We start from the raw sequence: 22,481 nt of genomic DNA on the forward strand, positions 1-22,481 counted from the left end.
AAACTCATTGTAAAAACTAATGCAAATAATCTTTTTATGATAAACCTAAAATTTAAACGCCAGTATGCTACATGTCCTAGTTATTTCCAGACTGAAAATATTTCATGGATTCAGCAAAAACTCCTTTGAAAGTATAAGAAGTAAATTGGAAGGATCTAAACAATAATTTTTACTGTTTCTCTGTTTCTTTTAGGTGATACCTTATTTTTCTACGGTAGCTGAATGTCTTTTACAAGCTTAATAGATGGGATAAATGCCACATTGAGTCTAGTGAAAGAGAATATAATTATAACTTTTCAGGATCATATAAAAGATAAGTTAAATTTATTGTGAGTTCATTATTCTTAGAATGATTTTTTCTTAAATAGTTTTAATATTTTGACATTTTGTTTTCTGGAAATGTGTCTGTAGTTTTAATAGCATAGTATATTAAATGTCCATATTTTCTTACAAGTATATTTTGTATCTGAAACATTGCCTATAGACAGTGCAACTAGATGATTAGGAATTACGGTTTTGGAGCTGGAATACAATTCATGTTTCAATGTTTAGTATCTGTTCATATTGGCATAAATTACATAAAATCTCTATTTTAATTTCTTTTATATGATTAAACAAATTAAACTGATACCACTTCATAGGGTTGTTTTGAGGATTAAATGTGTTAATATTTGTAAAGCACTTAAAACATGCATAATAATAAGCACTCAAAAATATTAACTATCATTATTGGCTTTCATTCTTTACTTAGTTTTACAAATTTAGAGTAAGACGGTCAAATATTTTATTATATCTATGATCTACCATCAATGTATCATTATTGTCAAATTAAGTGTAGTTTAATTACAGTAATAATTATGAGAATCACACTCTTCGTTATGAGTAAATGCATGGAAGAAATTTCATCAAGTGGTTTAAAGAAGCCCACATTCAGTTTTGAGTTTCAATTACTTGCAGTTAATTAAACATATATACTTTAATAAGTTATATAAATATGAAAGCATTGAGCAAAAGAAATAAAAATCTTGGCCAGACCTAGTAGCTCTGGCCTGCAATCTCAGCACTTTGGGAGGCCAAGGTAGGAGGAATGCTTGAGCTCAGGAGTTTGAGATCAGCTTGGGCAACATAGTGAGACTTCATCTCTACTAAACATTTAAAAAGTTAGCCAGGCTTGGTGGTGTGTGCCTGTAATCCCAGCTACTCAGGAGGCCAAGGCAAGAGGATAGGATTGCTTGAGACTGAAAATTCAAGGTTACAGTGAGGTATGATCATGCCACTGCACTCCAACCTGTCTCAAAAAAAGAGAGAGGGAACAACTCAAAAGCAGATCTAGTTTGTCTTAATACTATGGATTTGCGTTCTATAACCACAAAGCTCTTCAGAAATTCACATATGAGAATGTGGGAAACCACTATTATCTAAATGTTTTCTAAAGGAGCAATGATTATTAATAACATTTTATCCTTTTTGTGAATCATAAAGAGGCTCCTCCATCATTATAAATCCATGTAGTTGCAATAAGCATTTATTTTTAATTCAACTTATATAATTGCATATATTTTAATTTTGTACACAAAACTCACAACAGTATCAACATGCTTGAAAAAAATAATAACTATAATCAGTATAAGTGTTATTTATAATTGATTGTTACTTATATCAGTTGAATTTGATCCTTGCTAGCTAATTTACTAACAAGTGGAGCAAAATCACTATTATCATGAAAAACTCATATAGATGCACTGTACACACAGTATCGAATCTCAAACAGGGCAGATTCCTCGGATAGCAAAACTGCTAGTTGTTCTCATTCTATCATGTGAAATATTGCAACAGAAAAAATTTATTTCTCTTTATTTTAGTTGGTGTTGTATAAAAAAATGCAAAGTAATTGTATCTTAATATTTGAATCTAAAATTTGTGTTTCACAACTTTTCTATTGGTGGTATTTGTTGGATTAAAATATTCTCATAAAATATGCCCCGGAACTAATAAAGATTTTTTTTTAGCATCTTCTGTCACATAAATAAATGCAAATAATAAAAGTTGCTAGAATGGAAAGCTTGTTAAAGATCACCTCATTTTAGGTTTTATTAACATTGCAATGGAGATGTAAGTATGTTAGAAATCGATCTAGACAAAGTCATTATTCTTCAAATACAAGACTTTTTAGTAATATTTATAGTCATAATAAGCACATTGTTTTCAGAGTAATGAATTTTATAGGTTAGAAAACATCATTTGGAGATATTTAAACATCACTATAAAAGTATTTCCCCGTTAAGATGGACAACTAATAAGATATAAAGGTTTACTAGATCCATACTGACAGAACATATAGATAAAAGTAGTAACTAATCATATTAGAAATTTTCTTGAATTTCAATCAAGCTGATTGAGTTCATTAAACTATCACTTTTGATAATAAACACAGTATTTCTGTTGTACCATGTGTCTACTCTTCATGAATTTACATATATATAAAATAGATAGTCATATATTACATTGGCTTCTTTTGCTAATTAAATAAATATAGTCATGTGTCCCATAATGACATTTCAATCAATGATGGACTGCATTTACAATGGTAATCTCATAAGATTATAATATCATATTTTTATTGTATGTGTTACAATTGCCTATAGTTTTCAGTACAGTAACATGCTGTACTGTTTTGTAGTCTAGCAGCAATAGGTTAAACAACATAGCCTACCTGTATAGTAGACCATACTTCTAGGTTTGTGCTTTAACAAAGAGGAGAACACGTTTATGTAAATATGTATAGGTAATGTCCAAGTATGTATAGAAACTGTCTCAGAAAACATCTCAGAATATAATCTTGAAAGTTTTTCCCGGATTTCCCATTGAATTTCAGAGCTCTTAAATGTACATGGGAAACATCTGTTCCTTGCCTCCCTTTTAAAATAATTATTACGCAATTATTTTTTGCAATTAGAAATAATGTTTGAAACTGGAGAACTAGATTAGAGAGAAAACATTGAGTAAGTTTTAATGTGCACAACTCTGATCACTAGAAACAGCTATTCAAATAGAATTCAGGCACTGATATAGATTTAACAACAAATATAAACATAAATACAAATACCGTGTATGGTTAAAACCATGAGTGATGTTTCTGGGTATTTTATTACCTCAAACTTTCAAGTCATTAGATGGATATCTTTCAGAAAAATATATCATTCATATGTTCATCATAATAATTAATGTGACACTGTGAAAGATGGGTGATTTGTGGGTGCGTCATCAAGTGTGATCATGAAATTTATGTGTCAACGTCACTGGACAATGGGGTGACCAGATAAAATACTATTTCTGAGTGTCTTTGTGAGCGTGTTTCCAGATTACATTAGCATTTGAATCAATGGACTCAGTAATGTAAATTACTGTCCTCATTCTGGGTAGATATCCTCCAATTCATTGAGAGCCTGAAGAGAATAAAAGGCAGAGAAAGACATAATTCACCTTTTCTTTTTTTCTGCCTCACAATTTGAGCTGGAGCATTTCATCTCATTTTCTCCTACTCTGGGACTAGAACTGATATCATCTGTTCCCCTGGTATTCTGGTCTTAAATCTTGGATTAAATCACAGTCCAGAATTTCTGGGTCTCCAGTTTGCAGTTGGCAGAATATGGGACTTCTCATCTTCCATAATTATATGAGCTAATTCTTCATAATAACTCTAAATCTTTTCCTTTCTTTCTCAAATTCTCTCTCTCTCTCTCTCTCTCTCTCTCTCTCTCTCCCTCTGTCTCTCTTTCTCTGGGAAGATTTCACTATGATAAAGTAGTGAGAGAAATAACATTTTGACTGTCTTTCCTTAAAATGTACAAGAAATTTGAACCAATATTATTACCCATTATGCTTATGTCATAAACCCAGTGTGTTAGGGATGTTGGGATGGTAAACTGATGAGTAGTTACTTCCAGACTATATACCATTAAAATGATTTTATTTCTTTGCTTGACTTTGTCATGTAAAGAAAGATTTAAGAACTAATATTTTTATAATATCCCTATGCCTATGTGGAAATGCCACTAGAATTATCTTAGATACAAAGGGAAAACTTTAATACTAGGTGCTATAAAATTCAAAGAGCATTTTGAGAGAATCAGTTTATCCTATTTTGAGACCAGTGTAACTTATGAGGATATTAGTAAGGATGGGGAGATCATGACTTCTACATTTTCTTGTAATCACATTGTTGAAATGTTAATTTACATTTTACTTTTATGATAACTGTACTAGTTATACAGTGCTGCTTAACAAAGTATCCCAAATTTAAGTTACTTAAAGTAACAAAATTGATTATTTTAAAATTCCTGTATCCAGGAATCTGGGCAAAGATTAGCTGAATCTTCTCTCCAGCAAGCACAGTGTCCACCAAATCTGTGATCTCATCTGAAGGTTTAAGTGGGAAATAACCTGCTTCCAAGCTCACTTATACCATTGTTGGCAGAATTCGATGCACTGAATGTTTTTGGACTGTTGGCCTTAGTTTCTCACTGACCATTGGCTGCCTTCAGTTACTTGCCATGAGAGCCTCTCTATAGAACAGTTCACAACATGACAACTTGCTTTATCAAAAAAAGTACCCAAGAGGAGCCACAGAGAGAGAAAGGGTACAAGCAATATAGAAGTTAGTTTTTTATAATCCAGTCTCAAATGTGATGTCCCATCATTTTTGCAATATTCTACTTTTTGGGAGGACATCACTAGGTGAAGTCCATATTCATTGGGAGGATATTACACACGGGCCAGAATGTCAGGAAGCAGAGATCATTGGAAACCAGGTTAGGAAACTGCCTATCACCAAGCTGTTCTTAGGAACAAAAAAATAAACAAAAATTATGTTCTTGAAATAAACTCAAACTTCTTTATCTGGTTAGTCTTTTTTTCCTCACTTACCTATTACTAATTCATAATGGAACATTTCAATGTTATTTTGATTAATATGCTGAGAATATTTTCTTAAGATTTCCTAAACTATACATTTCATTTCTGTATTGCAGCCTTTACTGAGTGAGATTTTGCAGTGGTATGCTGGTAAATGTTTAACAGTAGACCTTGAAAAAAAGTTTGAGTTTATTATATTTTTACTGATATAATATAGGACACAGTTTACAAATAATAATAAAAATACAATACTGTATTGCAATTCCATGTAGCCAATTGATTTTTACAGTACATTTGTATTGATTTTCGCTGACCTCTTGTATCTGAGGCAAAGTTATGTTTGCAATTTAACTATGATTTAACAAAATCAGACTATAAATAGATGCTGAATCACTGTCCAATTCAGCATTCATTCACATCATTGATGAGAGCATGTTTTCACGACATGAATGTTAGTTGATAATTTTATTTGTTTAACAAGTAAGATGAGAGTGAAACAACAGAAAGGCATTTTGGCAATTCACTCATTTGTCAAGAATATGTATGAGTTCTTTGATGAATCAGATGATAACGTTTGACTACTAGAAGCATATGTTCTCATTTTTGTGGGGGGGGTGTGTGTGTGTGTGCGCGCGCGCGCGCTAGTCACAATGTAATGATTACAAACCTGGCAGCTTTTTAAGTTTAATTTGCATTATTAATGTTTTCACATCACTTTCTTAAGTCTAAGCATCAACAACACAGTGAATCGAATTTTTGTTTCCAAGCATTTGTTAGATTCTATGATGTAAATATGGTTCCATCATGACTAATTTCAATCTGCCAACATGATGTCACCTAACACAGAACCAAGAAGAGATGTGCAGGAATACATGATTATTTAGTATTTTATCCTACAGACATAATGAGCACAAATAACTTTAAAAACATAGGTTATAGTTAACATAGTAAACTTATGAGAAAATGATAAATATTGAGTATTTGCCACCTTCATTTTTAGTAATCTGTAATTGCACATTCATAAGATTCAATTTTAAAAAGTGATTGTATTTAAAAACATACCCATGAAATCTATGAAAACTTAATAATTGACTTTCATAAGCCAGCACAAGCCAGCTCTAATACACATGGGTTATTTACATCAGTTTTTCTCTTAATATTTAAGTTCCGAAAAAGGCTGCTTTGCTTTTTGCTTACAATTTTTTTCTACTAAAAAAGTAGTAAATTGATAGTTAATGATTTTATGAAGAATCATAATTTACAGTTGTATTTTTACATTGCATCATTTCAACAAAATGAATGAAAATAAATGTTTGCTACGCCTGTTCTTGGGCAGCGGTCATGAAAATATGAAGAAAGTAGAGGTTAAGGACACTTATTAACTCTGCTTAGGCTCGAATGATCCAAAGTTTCCTCATTTATAAAATGAAGAGAAACAATATTCATCACACTGGGTTGTTAATAGAATTAAATGAGTTAAGGTAGTCAAGTATTAATAGTGAAATTATAGATCAGGAACCAGTAAAGCAGGCAATGCCTCAAGCAAAATGACCTAATGAGAATTTGAGAGGATCTTACGTTATGAGAAGGAACGTTCTGTTTTTAAGATATGACCCTTACTAGCTTGATACTTAACACAGTCAGGATTGAGCCATGTGTTAGAGTTGGCAGATAAGTTATTTCCCCCTGAAGTACTGAGTATGATGTACTGATGCATCAGTGGTACCTCATGTGAAGAAGATAGAATTGTATTGCATTTTAATTTAAAACATTTGGGAGAAACATTTTCTTCAATGTAGAGAAATAGGCTTCACAAATATTCATAGAATTTAACATTCTGTCCCCAAAGCAAAATAATTCTGCCATGATAAAATAAGCAATCTGTTTCTACATTGCAATGGCAATATATATCTATATCTTGAAATATATTGCCTATGTAATTCAAAATATACAGCTATAGTAAATCAGCTCTAATTCCAAATGCATTTGAAGTAAACTTCAACTTGTCATTGCTAAAACATTCTGTAAACATCAAATAAAAAAACTATAAAATTTACATGCTATCATTTTCCATGTAGTAGAGTAAAACTTATTTTAAGTGCTTACTTTGTATTAAGAAAAATAAAGGCAGTTTCAGCAAAGCTAAACTTCGTAGCCTATATCACCGTATCTTCAAAGATTAGGGCCCTCATTAAAACTTGTTTTACCACTTCCTAATGAATTTCTTCTAGTCAATGTTTAATCATCAAGTTTTTAATTTTCCATTTTATTTTCTTTGTACATAAGGCAGAATGATTTCTGGCAAGCAATGCTATGGTAAATGTAGGTAAGCATGGCATTAAGTTCTGCTGCAAGGTTGTAATACTAGTCACTGAAAATCAATGACTTAAAGGGTGAGTCAATAAAAATTTATGACCAGTCTTAGAAAAGCAACTTGAAGGATGTATTTTACTCTCGGTTAACACCAATGTTATATAATTAACATAGCGTATTATGTCACAAACAGGGAAAAATATTAAGACAGCCCAGTTCAAGGTGAGCTTTTGGCACCTGATTGCAAATCCATAGTTAATAGCCTATCACCAGCTCTGTGGAGTCAGGGAATCCTATCCAACAATTCCAGAAGGGCAGAGAGTATAATGACTTACAACCCAGCTCTCTTAATTCTCTGGCATTGGAAAAGCACTTGACTTCTTTGTGCCTTCATTTCCTTATCTATAAGAGAGAGATATTGAAATAGTTTAACTTAAGGAATTACAAACGTTAAATAAATTAGTATAAGTAAAGCACTTAGAACAATGCCTGACATTGAAATTAGTCAATAAATGTTACTTACATTGTTTGCTTGACTTGAAACAGAACAAAACATGAAGTCTTTCAACTTTAAAATGTAATACCTTTTATTTGCAAGACCAGGATTCTGTTTTAATTCCTTTTAAAAAAATAAACAAGGAAAATTTTATAGATTTCGTATGTCAGCATCAACACCTTTGGGATTACTAGCTTGGCTGTATTAAATCGTAAAACAAATTCACGTTGCAAAAGAAATATGTGTTATACACATTATATGCTAGTTATGTGTTCTATATTTATTCTTCGTATTAAAAATATTAAAGAAAACACTACACCTTTTCATTTTAAACTGCTTATTGGAATTTAAATAAATATAAGAACTAATTTATAAAAGTTATACAATATGAATACTGGGAAAAGTTATACAGTATGAATAAATGGGAAAAAAGGTGATGAAGCTATAGGCTGGGAGATAGAGTTTTCACAGTATAATTCATTCACACATATACGTTGATATTCACATACACACTTGTATGCACACCCATATTTACATATACGTGTTATCTTGTGAATCTCTCTATTGATTTTACATTTTAAAAATTAATAGGTGTATGAATAAGCCTGCTAGTAAAAGCAGACAAACTTGTACCTGGTAGAAAAATAAATGTGTAACAATATTCAGTAAGATATTGACAAAGTTAGTAAGGTAAGGGTGATTTGAGGCATTCCTATGACTATTTGTTCCTTATCTAAATCATTAGGTAAAAGATTGGTGAATTTGTATGTATTACCCCATTTTTAAGCATTATACAAAGCTTAAGTAATTTGATTTTTATCCTTTATAATCTGTTTTTTCTTTTTCACCAATTTGTAAAGTGTAAATTTTATTACCAATTTATGAAAGAGATTGTCTTTCTGAGCAGTAGTATCCTGTTTTTACACTAAGAAAAATCTGAATAAAGAAACATCAGAATTTTAATTAGATTTTCAAAATCGTATTTAATCAGGAGATTACAAACCCATTTTAATAAGTACCAATTGACACACTTGGGGATTTGTTAACCATGACTGTCATTTGGAAAACTTCTAATAACTTAAAGTAGAACAAGCCATTCATATATTTTTTCTTTCCAAAATAAGTATAATTTTTTCTAATATTTTTTTAATTTAACACAGATTTTGATCACATTTTGCATGTTATGCAAGATTTATAAGTGCAATAATATACTTTCCCATTCCAAAATGGAAGCTATTTTGCTAAATATCACAATATTACAATTTTATTACATCTGGATTGATATCAATGGAACAGATATGATGTGATTCACTTAACTAGCTAAGTGAATAGTTTTAAACTAGTTTAATATAGTTCCTCCATTATCATAATTAAATATTTCCTCTTAGTCGTACCCAAAAGTTGTTCATTTCTTCACCTTCAATTTTAAGGGCTCAAGAGTGTTGAGGTCTCTGGACTGCAGAATAACCATGGAAAACGGGCCATTTACACATAAGAAGAGAGAGGAAGGTAAAGTCTTAGATGCAAAGGTGTGTTGCTTACACCAGAGCTGATAGCTCTGTTGGCCTGTGGTGCTTCCTACAAATAAGGCCTACTTCCCAGTATCAAACTGGCTTCCAGCCAGGTCTCTGGAGTTTTCCTCTGTATACCCTCTCACTCTCTTCTCCTCAGAATGTCTGCATTGTAATCTTTATGTCTGTCAGAAATTTAGTCTTGTTTTCACAGACTAAGGCATACTGGAGAAGAGAAGATTCCATTGTAACACAATGGAAATAATTTAGTGAGAACAGTGGATCATATATAGATATGAAAATCAGCTCCAGGAAATATTTTCCTACTATTTCATATCCTCATGTGTTAAGAAACTTCGAAGAGTTTGGGAGGTCAAGTCAGGCAAATCACCTAAGGCCAGGAGTTCAAGAACAGCCTGGTCAACATGGGGAAATGTCACCTCTATTAAAAATACAAAAATTAGACAGGCATGGTGGTACACATCTGTAATTCCAGCTACTCCGGAGGCTGAGGCAGGTGAAGAAAATTGCTTGAGCACAAGAGTTCAAGAGGCTACTGTGAGCTATGATCATGCCACTGTACTCCAGCCTGGAGTGGGGAGCAGAGGGACACCTTGTCTAAAAATAAAAATAAAAAAAGGGGCAGGCAGGGTGGCTCATGCCTGTAATTCCAGCACTTCGGAAAGCCGAGGCAGGCAGATCCCCTGAGGTCAGTAGTTCGAGACCAGGCGGACCAACATGGCAAAACCCCATCTCTACTAAAAACACAAAAATTAGCCAGGTGTGGTGGTAGGCACCTGTAATCTCAACTACTTGGGAAGCTGAGGCAGTAGAATCGCTTGAACCTGGGAGACGGAGGTTGCAGTGAGCACTGATCGTGCCACTGCACACCAGCCTTTGTGACTGAGTTAAAAAAAAAATACATATATATATATACACACACACACACACACACATACACATACATACATACATACGATGACTTATACTGGAAAGATATTGGAGAAATAAAATTAACAAGATTTTATGAAAGTTTTTAAGTGGAGAGAGCAAGAGATAGATGGGGCATACAGTACCGTTCTTCCAGTAAAGGAGAAAATCAGGTTTGGGGAAGGCTTGTGGATTCTGTGATAATCATGTTGAATTTGAACTGTTTGAGACATTATTGAATTGCCCTCAGCAGAAGGGACCTACATCACCCAAAGTGATACCCCTTCCTGAAAATCAGCTTGCAAACATTGATTAGTGGAGGGCATCAAGGTCCTCTTATTTTAATTTAGAACATGTCTAAAGTGACATATCAGCTCCAGAGTTTCACATGGCACATGGTTTCATCCTGTTCAGGTTTAACCAAACCACAGAGTTTCCCTGAAAAAAGCTTTTCAACACAAAAACAGGGAGTGCCATAAGCAAACTAGACTAGTTGGCCTTCGGTAGCAACTGGATTGTAGTTGCTTCTCACTCTGCTCTATCCTTTTTCCTGCACTCGCTTAACTTTTGTTCATGGGAACATTCCCTATTAACCCAATACAACCAAATCTCTATTTCAGAATCTGTTTTCTGGGGAATCCAATCTATAATAGATGTTTGTTTAAAAAAGATCATGTTCCACAGAGAAAAAACATTCAGTGCTGAAAGCAGCCTCAAGGAGTCCAATATTTAATGGATGTAGATAAGATTCCAAGATACCCAGAGCAAATTATCACTTTTTCTTGCTTGTCTCTCCTTCTTCTACATTTGTGTATACTATCTTTAATTTATACACCTCACATCTCAAGTATTTATATTATCCATAAATTTATGTATGTATGCAGAATGAAGATTTTAGATTAAATCTCTGGAATCTCACTTTCCGTTGGAATATATAATCAAGTATTAATAATACATGCAATAGGTTGAAATTAGAATAGGGCTTTTTGAACAAAGTTTTTTTTTTTTTTTCTCTTTATATTCGGGTTAAAGATTCATCTAATATTTATTAGACTTTGTTACTACTGCTAAATCATTATTCTCTGAGATCAATTTTCTTTTACACGTTTTGTTGTTGTTGTTGCATTATATTAGTCTCTGCTTAAAACTAGAATTTTTGGCTGGGCGCAGTGGCTCACGCCTGTAATCCCAGCACTTTGGGAGGCCAACGCAGGTAGATCATGAGGTCAGGAGATCCAGACCATCCTGGCCAGAATGGTGAAACCCAGTCTCTACTAAAAATACAAAAATTAGCTGTGCATGGGGGTGCTTGCCTGTAATTCCAGCTACTTGGGAGGCTGAAGCAGGAGAATGGCTTGAACCAGGGAGTCGGAAGTTGCAGTGAGCCGAGATGGTGCCACTGCACTCCAGTCTGGTGACAGAGAGGAAAAACAAAAACAAAAACAAAAACAAAACAAAACAAAACAAAAACTAGAATTTTTCCAATATTGTTCTCATAACCTCTGCTTTTTAAAACAGATTTTTCCTACAGCGATGGACATGCTGTCATCCTCTATCTCCAAAACAAAAGGTGTAGTTTAAATCTTCTTATATGGCGTTCTCTAAAATTTTCCCCTTTTGTGTTTTTCTAACATGATTTCAATATTTAAAATATTTTACATCTGTGATGGTTAATACTGTTGTCAACTTGATTGGACTGAAGGATGCAATATTGATCCTGGGTGTGTCTGAGAGGGTGTTGCCAAAGGAGATTAACATTTGAGTCAGTGGGCTGGGGAAAGCAGATCTACCCTTAATCAGTTGGGCACCATCTAATCAGCAGTCAGTGAATATAAAGCAGACAGAAAAATGTGAAGTGAGAGACAGGCCTAGTCCCCAGCCTACATCTCTCTCCTGTGCTGGATGCTTCCAGCCCTCAAACATTGGATTTCAAGTTCTTCAGTTTTGGGACTCATACTGGCTCTCCTTGCTCCTCAGCTTGCAGATGGACTATTGTGGGACCTTGTAATTGTGTAAGTTAATACCTAATAAACTCCCCTTTATGTATACATACAGGATGAATGAAGATTTTACATTAAATCTCTGGAATCCCACTTTCCAATAGAATATATGAACAAGTATTAATAATGTACAAAATAGGTTAAAATTAGAATAGGGCTTTTTGAACAAAGTTAATATTTTTTCTTTTTATAAACATTCATATTAGATATATATATATTATTCGTCTAATATATATAAGATGTGTATATATATTACTGTGTGTATATATGTGTATATGTATGTGTGTGTAGATATATGTGTGTGTATATGGGACCATGGGTTACACCGTTAATCCCAGCTGGTTGAGTGGCTGAGGCAGGAGAATTGCTTGAGTCTAGGAGTTCTACGCTGCACAGGACTATGATGTTCACACTGCATGCACTGCAGCCTGGGTGACAAAGGGAGACCTTGTGTCTAAAAAAAGAAAAAAATATATATATCTCGAGATGTTAAAACCAATGTCAAATTGAAATAATTCTTTACAAACTTTTCAATTTCATACAAAGCCCTATTATCACTGTGAATAACCATAAGAGTTATTTTAAGAAACAGATACCAATCACTTGAGTTTATTAAGTTATGCTCTTGTCTTTTACCCATCTCTCCCACTCTGTCGAGTTAACTGATAGAAAGTATGCCACAGACTCTCACACACTATTCTTTTCATAAACTAGTTTGAAAACTGTTATATTCACGTGGCAGAATTGCATTTTCAAAAACTGGCCTCATCAGTATCACCCATTCTGCATGATCTTCTACAATGTCAATTTACCACTTCTCCCCCAAAAGTAGTACCTAATCTCCCCTTGCTGAATCTGGGTAAATTTATGAATACTTCAAACAATTAAATATGGCAAAAATGGTGCTATGTAGCTTCCAATGCTAAGTGAGAAAAGCCCAAACTCCTTTTGTGTGGACCTTTTGAACACTTGGACTTTTTTGGACCAGCTTTGTGCACTTAGATCTTTTTGAGATTTTGGACACAAACTTAACAGGAGAAATTCAACAACTCTGAGACCATTAGGTTGTAAAGGCCATATATAGTAGTGGTTAGCCAGGATTAACTGCTTTACATCAAGATATTTTGGGGAAGAAGGCACATGGTGTAAGAGAATATTTAATATTTATTTTATAAAGAATCACAGTGGAAATACTAATTTGACATTCTTAATTAGCAAAATTCAAAAAAATATTCAACATGTACGTATTAATGTGTGAGTTACTGGATAAAATTAAAATTAAACAGCATTAAATATATTAAATACTTTTTAATAACAGGTTTTTAATAATTGGGTATTTCCAGTGTTAAAACATGAAAATATTAGAAAGAAACAATTTCTCTCAGTAGAAACACTGTGATAATGACCAGTATCCTGGAGAATAAAATAGCTTCATCTAAAATATTTGGATATTTTTCAGAAAGAAGTTGCCTAGAATAAGAGCAGTATTTCATATGTGTTATAAGGAATAATAGCAGAAATATTAATTTTGTCAGTCTTAATTATCAATATGAGTCCTAGCATTATTTTGCAATGCTCAATTCTAATCATAAATGTAATGTTTATAAATTATTGCCTAATGCTCATTTCCATCTACCTTATACAGATACAGAAACTAAAATATCACTGTTAGAAAATTTATTCATAGTATGGATTTAAATTATTGTGCAAGGTAAATTTTAGTTAAAAGTAGGACATTTCTGCCTTACTGGGTTATATTTAAATCTAGATCAAATATAGTTGATTTGCTCAGTACAAATTTTCCTTGGAGTTGCTACATATAACTCTTCAATTAAGAATATTAGATGGATGTCATGTCTATTAAAAACCACAATTTGTGAAATTTATGAGTCAAGTACTTAACTAATTTGGAATGTTATTGTTTATCAGTATATCTTAAAATATACCAAACCAAGGGTTATTTTAACACAATTTCTCTTTTTCAATTTTGTTACAGCATTCCTTATTTTTTCTCAAAGAAAAAAATTCAGAGATAATTGATATGATTATACTTAATCTTATTTTAACTTATACCATAAATTGCCATAAACAGAAATATATCTGTGAGGGTCTTATTTCTGCCCATGTTTACTACTTAAATTCTAGCTAATGGTTTTTCTGGTACATTAATACAGCAAACAAATGTCCTAGACTACTTAAGAATGGGAAAGTATTGATCATAATTAGGATTATTTATTTTAATTGACATTAAACAAGCATCTCCATAGCATCAGGGAGGTTTTAAACATGATAGAAAAATATGATAGCCATTTATAATTTAATGTTTGAATTGTGACAAATATTTCGTATTATCAAAATTTCGTGTTTTTTTTTTTAATGTTTTAATGTTGATATCTTAAATTGAGGCAGAAAGCAGAATTTTTTTCTACAGTGAAGAAATTAAGTTGTTCAATTAAGTCTCTGCCATAACTGTAAGGGATTAACTGACTTTGTGAATTTTGGAAATATTACTGTCTCTTTTTTTTTGCTTGATAAATATATGTAAATGCAACCAAACAGAAGTATGGTAAAAACAAAGAATAATTATAAGCTGAATTTTCATATTAATATAGATCACCCTAATAATTGCCTCATATTTAGTTTTTATTATGAAAAACAAAAAAAAATTACTAATTGTGACATTCAAATTAATTTCAAGATACAGAATTTTTTGTAAACCTCAATATACATTTTAAATTGAGTAATTCAGTCATATTAATTGTGATAATAATAATGTGATACATTACTATTAGACATGAGTAATAGTAATGTGATTCATTACTATTAGAAAGGAGTAATGAGGAAGCTGTGTGGCAAAGAGACTTGAGGGCATTTAGAGAAATCCTGGAAGCGCTCCAGCAAAGGCTGGGAAAGTTGCCCAGTGAGCCCTTCACTCACTGAAGAATAATTCTTCAGTGGAGGAGAAGAATAATTGGTCAGAGATTGGCAGGTGCCAAGGGAAGGACAACATTGTATTTAAATCACAATATTGACATAATAATTAAGCTTTCCAAATAGGATATTTGTTTGAATACTTCATATTCAATAATATTGCTATCAAGTGCAGTTTCAAAATATTTAATACATTCTCTAAAAATGATAAATTTAGAATATTTTCTCACAATGCACTATAAAATTATTCCTTGATTATTTTTGCTACCTAAACTTGTATCTAGTATATTTTTTGTGGAAATAAATAACAATTCATAGGATAATCTCCTTGATCTAATAAGTTTCTTGCCTTTTTTTTTTTTTTTTGCAAATCATGCATGATTTTGTGCTTCTATTTTCAGAGTATATATATTTTCAGCAACACTGATGTCATTGAGAGTTGTGTGTATGAGTGGCTGGAGTGGTGTGAAAGTGAGTGTAGGAGTGGGAATTAATTCTTGTAACTTATATAATTAAGATAGTATCAGAAAATAATTATGTTGTCCACTTAAATATCTCTTTAGAAACAAACTGTTTCTTCATCTTTATCCATCCAGATAATTGTGATCTGCAAGGTTTATGTACAATAACACAAAAATACAATGGCAAATGCTTCTATATGTTGTAAGATTTCTTTATATATGGACACACAGAATAAATAGGCAAATGTTATTATTGATTCATCTGCATATTCTTATAATATGTCTAAAGAAAGATGATTCATCCAACATTTTCATTGAGATTAAAATGATTCTTACACATTGGCTATGATGACTATCAAGATATCTGATTTTAAGAAAATGTAATTTGCTAGGTAAGAATATTAAGAAGTAAAGTTGACTCATATCTAGAACAACCACCATCAAAGGTAAAGAACAAATCAATAGAAACCAAACATATGATAGCTCATATTTTGAAATTAGCATGTAGATTTATTCACAGTGACACAATATTTAAAAAATTGATAAATGGAAATTTTTGAAATGGAAGATAATGACAAGTGATGTATACACATGAAATTGTATACTATTTAAATAAAATTTGTTTAGAAACAAAATAAAATGAGAATACAACAACACAAATAGCTGAAGAAATAATAATCTGAACATTCCCACATTAAAAAACATGTATGTGTATTAGTCCATTCTCACACTGCTATAAAGAAGTACTTGGAACTGGTTAATTTAAGAAGAAAAGAGGTTTAATTGACTCACAGTTCTACAGGCTCAACAGGAAGCATAATTGGGAGGTCTTAGGAAATTTACAATCATGGCAAAAGGTGAAGGGCAAGCAAGAACCTTCTTCACATGGTGGCAGGAGAGAGTGAAGGAGGAAGTGCCTCACACTTTTAAACAATCAGATCTTGTGAGAACTCACTCACTATCATGAGAAGAGCAAGGGGAAAACCCACCCCCCGATCCAATCACCTCCCAGAAGGCCCCTCTTCCAATCTGACATGATTATTTAGGCAGGGACACAAATCTAAACCTTGTCATTCTGCCACTGGTACCTCCCAAATCTCATGTCCTTCTCACATTGCAAAATACAATTATTCCTTCTCAACAGTCCCTTAGTCTTAACTCGTTTCAACATTAACTCAAAAGTCTACATTCTGAAATCTCATCTAAGACAAGGTAAGTCTCTTCCACCTATGAGCCTGTAAAATTAAAAACAATTTAGTTACTTCCAAGATACAATGGGGGTGTAGGCATTGAGTAAATGTTCTCATTTTAAATGGGAGAAATTGGCCAAAACAAAGGGGCTATAGGTCCCATGAAAGTCTGAAATTCAGCAGGGCAATCATTAAATCTTAAAGCCCCAAAACACACTCCTTTGATACCATGTGTCACATACAGGGCATGCTAATGCAAGAGGTGGGCTCCCAAGATTTTGGGCAGCTCTGCTCCTGTGGATCTGCAGGATACCACCCACTCTATGGCTTTCACAGCCTGGTGTTGAGTTCCTGTGGCTTTTCCAGGCACACAGTGTAAGCTGTTGGTGGATCTACTATTCCAGGGTCTGGAGGACAGTCGCCCTCTTCTCACAGCCCCACTACGCAGTTTCTCAGTGGGGACTCTGTGTGGGGGCTCCGACCGCACATTTCCCCTTCACACTACCTTAGACAGGTTCTCCATGAGTGCTCCACCCCTGCAGCAGACTTCTGCCTGGACATCCAGGCATCCTCTGAAATCTAAGCAGAGGTTTCCAAACCTCAATTCTTGCCTTCTGGATACCTGCAGGCCCAACACCACATGGAAGCTGCTTGGGGCTTGAAACCTGTGAAGCCATGACCCTTGCTATCCCTTGGCCCCTTTTAGCCATGGCTGGGACCCAGAACACCATGTCTCAAGGCTACACTGAACAGGTGGGCCCTGGTCCCTCCCCGACAAAACCATTTCTCCTCATAAGCCTCTGGTCCTGTGATGGGAGGGACTGCTGTGAAGGTCTCTGAAATGCCCTGGAGACATTTCCCCCCTTATCTTGGCTATTAACATTCTGCTCCTCTTTACTTATGCAAATTTTTGAAGCAGGCTTGAATTTCTCTTCAGAAAATGTGTTTTTCTTTTCTACTGCATGGGCAGGCTGCAAACTTTCCAAACCTTTATGCTATGCTTTTCTTTTAAATATAACTTCTAGTTTCAGAGGAACTCTTTGTTCGTGCATATGAGCATACATTTTTAGAAACAGCTAGGTTATATCTTGATGCTTTGTTGCTTAGAAATTTCTTCTGCCAGATATCCTAAATTATCTTTCTCAAGTTCAAAGCTCCAAAGATCTCTAGGCTGGGGCAGAATGCCACCAGTCTCTTTGCTAAAGCATAGCAAGAGTGACCTTTACACCAGTTCCCAATAAGGTCCTCATCCCCATCTGAGACCACATCAGTTCTCAATAAGTTCCTAATCCCCATCTGAGACCACCTCAGCATGGACTTCTTGTCATACCACTATCAGCATTTTGTCAAAACTATTCGGTAAGTCTCTAGGAAATTCCAAACTTTCCAACATCTTCCTGTCTTCTTCTGAGCCCTCCAAATTGCCCCAACCTCTGCCTGTTACCCAGTTCCAAAGTCATTTCCACATTTTCAGGTACGTTTATAGAGGTGCCCCACTTTTTTGGTACCAATTTTCTGGATTAGTCAGTTCTCACACTGCTATAAAGAACTACTGAAACTGTAATTTAAGAATAAAAGAGGTTTAATTGACTCACAATTATGCAGACTTAACAGGAAGCATGACTGAGGGGCCTCAGGAAACTTATCATGAAGGAATGTGAAGGGGAAAGAAGCACCTTCTTCACATGGTGACAGAGAGAGCGAGCAAAGGGGGAAGTGCCACACACATTTAAACCATCACATCTCATGAGAACTCACTCACTATAATGAAATCTGCCCCAATGATCCAGTCACCTCCTACCAGGCCCCTCCTCCAGTTTGACATGAGATTTTGGTGGGAATACAGATCCAAACCATATCAATATGTTAAATGGAAGACCTAGGAAGCCCAATCAAGCCTAAGCAGTAAGCAGTGTAAAATCAAATAGGATCACTCCATAAAACGTCAGAATTAAATGAGAAAAGCAAAGGTAAAAAGAAAATATTGAAAACAGCTATAGAAAAGAGACACGTTATATGTAGTTTAAAAATTATATGAATGTTGACCAACTTCCCAGGAAGCAATGGAAGGTGAGAAAACAATGGAATGACAGCTATAAATGTTCCCAATGCTGACAGCTATAAATGCTCACAATGCTGGGAGAGAATACACACAAACACACACATACACACAAACACACACATACACACAACTGTCAACTCAAATTTTATAACCAGTGAAATTACTCTGGAAAAAAATGAGGAAAATAATACATCTTCAGATAAATGAATGCTGAGTACATAGACACATCCACTTATTCCTTGTTATTTGGGGGTAGCTTTACAAAATATTTTACATGCACATCTGTTATTGACCCATAAATCAATGTTATAATTTATGGTATAGTCTTTTGTCCTTACATGATACTTTACACATTTACACCCACACTTAACTGTTATCCTTCCTTGGGTTTAAGTAAAATCTGGTGACATTTCAGTCTGAAAAAGTCACTTTAATATTTCTTGTAGTCTAGGTCTGCATATAATGAATTCTTGTATGGAGTTTCATGTTTAATGCTTAACATTTAAAATTATGAAAAAAATATATAGAGGAATTATATAGATAAAATAGTGCACAAAAAGTTTAAGGTTATATCAAACATTAAATATAAATCATTCTAAAATAATTGTAAGACAGATGCAACGTGCAATAACAAAATCAAGGACCATCCTGAATTGGAGTAATTTATTTCCCATTCCTTTAGGGGATCAGCCCAAAGTGTCTGACCACAGATGTTTCTCCAATTGACATTCATTGGAAAAGCCACCATGCTCAAGATCTCTTAAACTCTCATCCTGTCCTTGCAACACAGAGATTTAGTGTCAGCAAATAAGCCAGCATTGGAAATTACATGGCATTATCAAGTGTGTTAAGACTTCAGCTGCTTAAAAGTAGGCATGAGATGAACAAGTACGTAATGAAACTATTTTCTGCAAATTTACTGCACTTTTTCATTTCTACACATTTTTATTGATATTAGATTTTACTGATACAATATTTTACACGAACTACCTTTATTAACAGTTTTATTGTAACTGCCAGCCAATACACTTTTAAAAGCGCATAAAAGTCTGTTAGAGAAATTGAAATCAAGATGATCTCTTGCGAGACTTAATTTTATGTGTCAACTTCAATGGGGCACAGCGTGCTCAGATATCTGGTGAAACATTATTCTGCATGTTTTTCTGAGGGTGTTTTTGTATGAGATCAAGGTTTAAGTCAATAGACAGAGTAAAGCAAATTGCCCTTCATAATGCGGGTGCGCCTCATCAGATCTTCTGAAGGCCAAATAGAACAATGTTTGAATCTCCCCTGAGTAAGAGGGAATTTTACTGCCTAAAGAATTCTCCTCATTCAACCTAGGACATTGGTTCTTCCTGGTCTTCAGCAACCTGCCAATCTTTGGATTCAAACTGGGACTACAGATTGGTTCTACAGATTTGGACTTGCCATCCTCCATAACCATGTGAGTAAATTAGTCATAAAAAATCCATACATGTGCACACACACATACACATATATATACTGATAATGTGTGTGTGTGTATATATATATAATTTGTGGTATATATCTGTATTCTTATTGGTTCTGTTTCTCTGGAGAACATGGAGTAATGCACCACTTTTCATTCTACATTTACCTAGTTATTTTGTTAAAAAGGAAATTTCAATTATGTTTATTTTTATTTTTATTTTGAGACAGATTTTCACTGTTGTTGCCCATTCTGGAGTGCAATGGTGTGACCTTGGCTCACTGCAACCTCTGCCTCCTGGATTCAAAGTGATTCTCCTGCCTTGGCCTCTGGAGTAGTTGGGATTACAAGCATGAACCACCACGCCCAGGTAATTTTTGCATTTTTAGTAGAGACGTGGTTTTACTATGTTCCCAGACTGTTCTCGAACTCCTGACCTACTTTCATTCTAAACTAATTCAGAGTAGGGGTATGATTTATCTATAATAAAAAACTATCTTTGTAGTTTCTTGTACCTGGTAAGTTATCATTAAAAATGTATCAATATTATCATATTAATGTATACAAAAGTAACATTTTCACAGAAATTAGTGATGGGGAAAGTTTATTACCCATATCAGGAATTGGAGCTCACTTATATATTCCAAAATACATACTCTCTTTTGGTTCTAGGATAATACCAAAAAACAGATACTAATACAGATCCTGATACCTTAGGACACATTGTTGACCCATAATGCTCCATTGCAACATGGAGACAGAAATGCCATTTCTTAAGTCACATACTTACAGCTTAGAATAAAGCTTTTGCAAAAACAATTTCACTGTAATTGACATTTAATAAACAGCAAACATTTAGAGTGCACAATTTAACAAATCTAAGAAGTGTTAAACACACACACACATACATCCTGAAACCATCTCCACAATCATCTCCAAAAGTGTCCTTATGCTTCTCTGTAATCCTTACTACTACTCCTCCGTACCTTTTTAAATCTCAAAGATAAGTATTTGCAGATTTGTTGCCTGTTTACTCTGTATACAGTAAATCTGTTTTTCTCACTGTATGCTGTAACTTAGCCTGTAAATGGCTGCTTTACAGCCTCAGGCTTGAAGGTTTGTATTTTTAGCTCAAGAAGGTGAAAAACCAGAGTTTTATCGTTTTCATATCCATTAAAACTTCTAGGTTTCAACAAACATTTAACAAATAGTGATCAAATAAATGTCATCAGTACTACTTTTAAATATGGAAAAAGTATGTATATGAATATTGATGTAGTGAGACAACTTAGACCAGGGTTCACCCAAATAAATATCTATTCACACAATCAAAATATAATCATCTAAGTTTTTTTGCTGTGGTGTTGTTTTTATATTCTTTATTAATAAAAAGATATCTAGGTTATTTTTTACAGGTAATTACAATCTTCCAATGCATTTTTTTTTATATACACAAAATTTAAATATCTTGTCTTTTGAACCAAAAGTTAGCTCTTGGCTCTTATTTATCCTTTTTTTCTGATTTTTATGGAATATTAATATCATTAATAATAGAGGCAGTTAGGTATAAATGCAATAATAAATAAATGGACATACTACATTTTTCATTTTGAAGTTTGATTTGTGCAGTTCAGGATGTGGTTTTCACAACATACATAATTTTACCTCAACAGATTTCTCATTTTAAAAAAAATTCCATGCATGTATTAGAACAAATATTACTAACAACAGGATTTGTGGTATTTTAAATAATTAGCAATTATTTTCAACATATATTCTCTCATCCCAGAAAATATTAAATTATACAAGTATATATGCAAAAAGTAACTTGTATAAATGCATCTATGATACACAAATAAATGAAACTTTCAATGTATTCACTGAAAATTTCCATAGAGTTTATTATAGTTTTAAGAATTATGCCAATTATGTGTTGTCTTCACATCAAAATTTCCTAGTTTATATCTTTGTGTAATGTTTAAAATTAACATAGCTTAAATTTATAATATATAGATTCTTTTATTTTAGAAATGTTCAAAACATCAAATAAATGAGCATAATATATGAAAGTATTGGTAATATACATAATTTTCATATTGGTAAGATGTAATGAAGAAGAAATATTAACAAATTCATATCCTAAAAACTACATTATTGACATAGTCATAGTCACTTTTACAAATATTAAAAAAAAAAGTTTGATTGGGGCTTAGTGTAATAAGT

This window comes from Theropithecus gelada, chromosome 1, assembly GCF_003255815.1.
Source record: "Theropithecus gelada isolate Dixy chromosome 1, Tgel_1.0, whole genome shotgun sequence".
Lineage (NCBI taxonomy): Eukaryota > Metazoa > Chordata > Mammalia > Primates > Cercopithecidae > Theropithecus > Theropithecus gelada.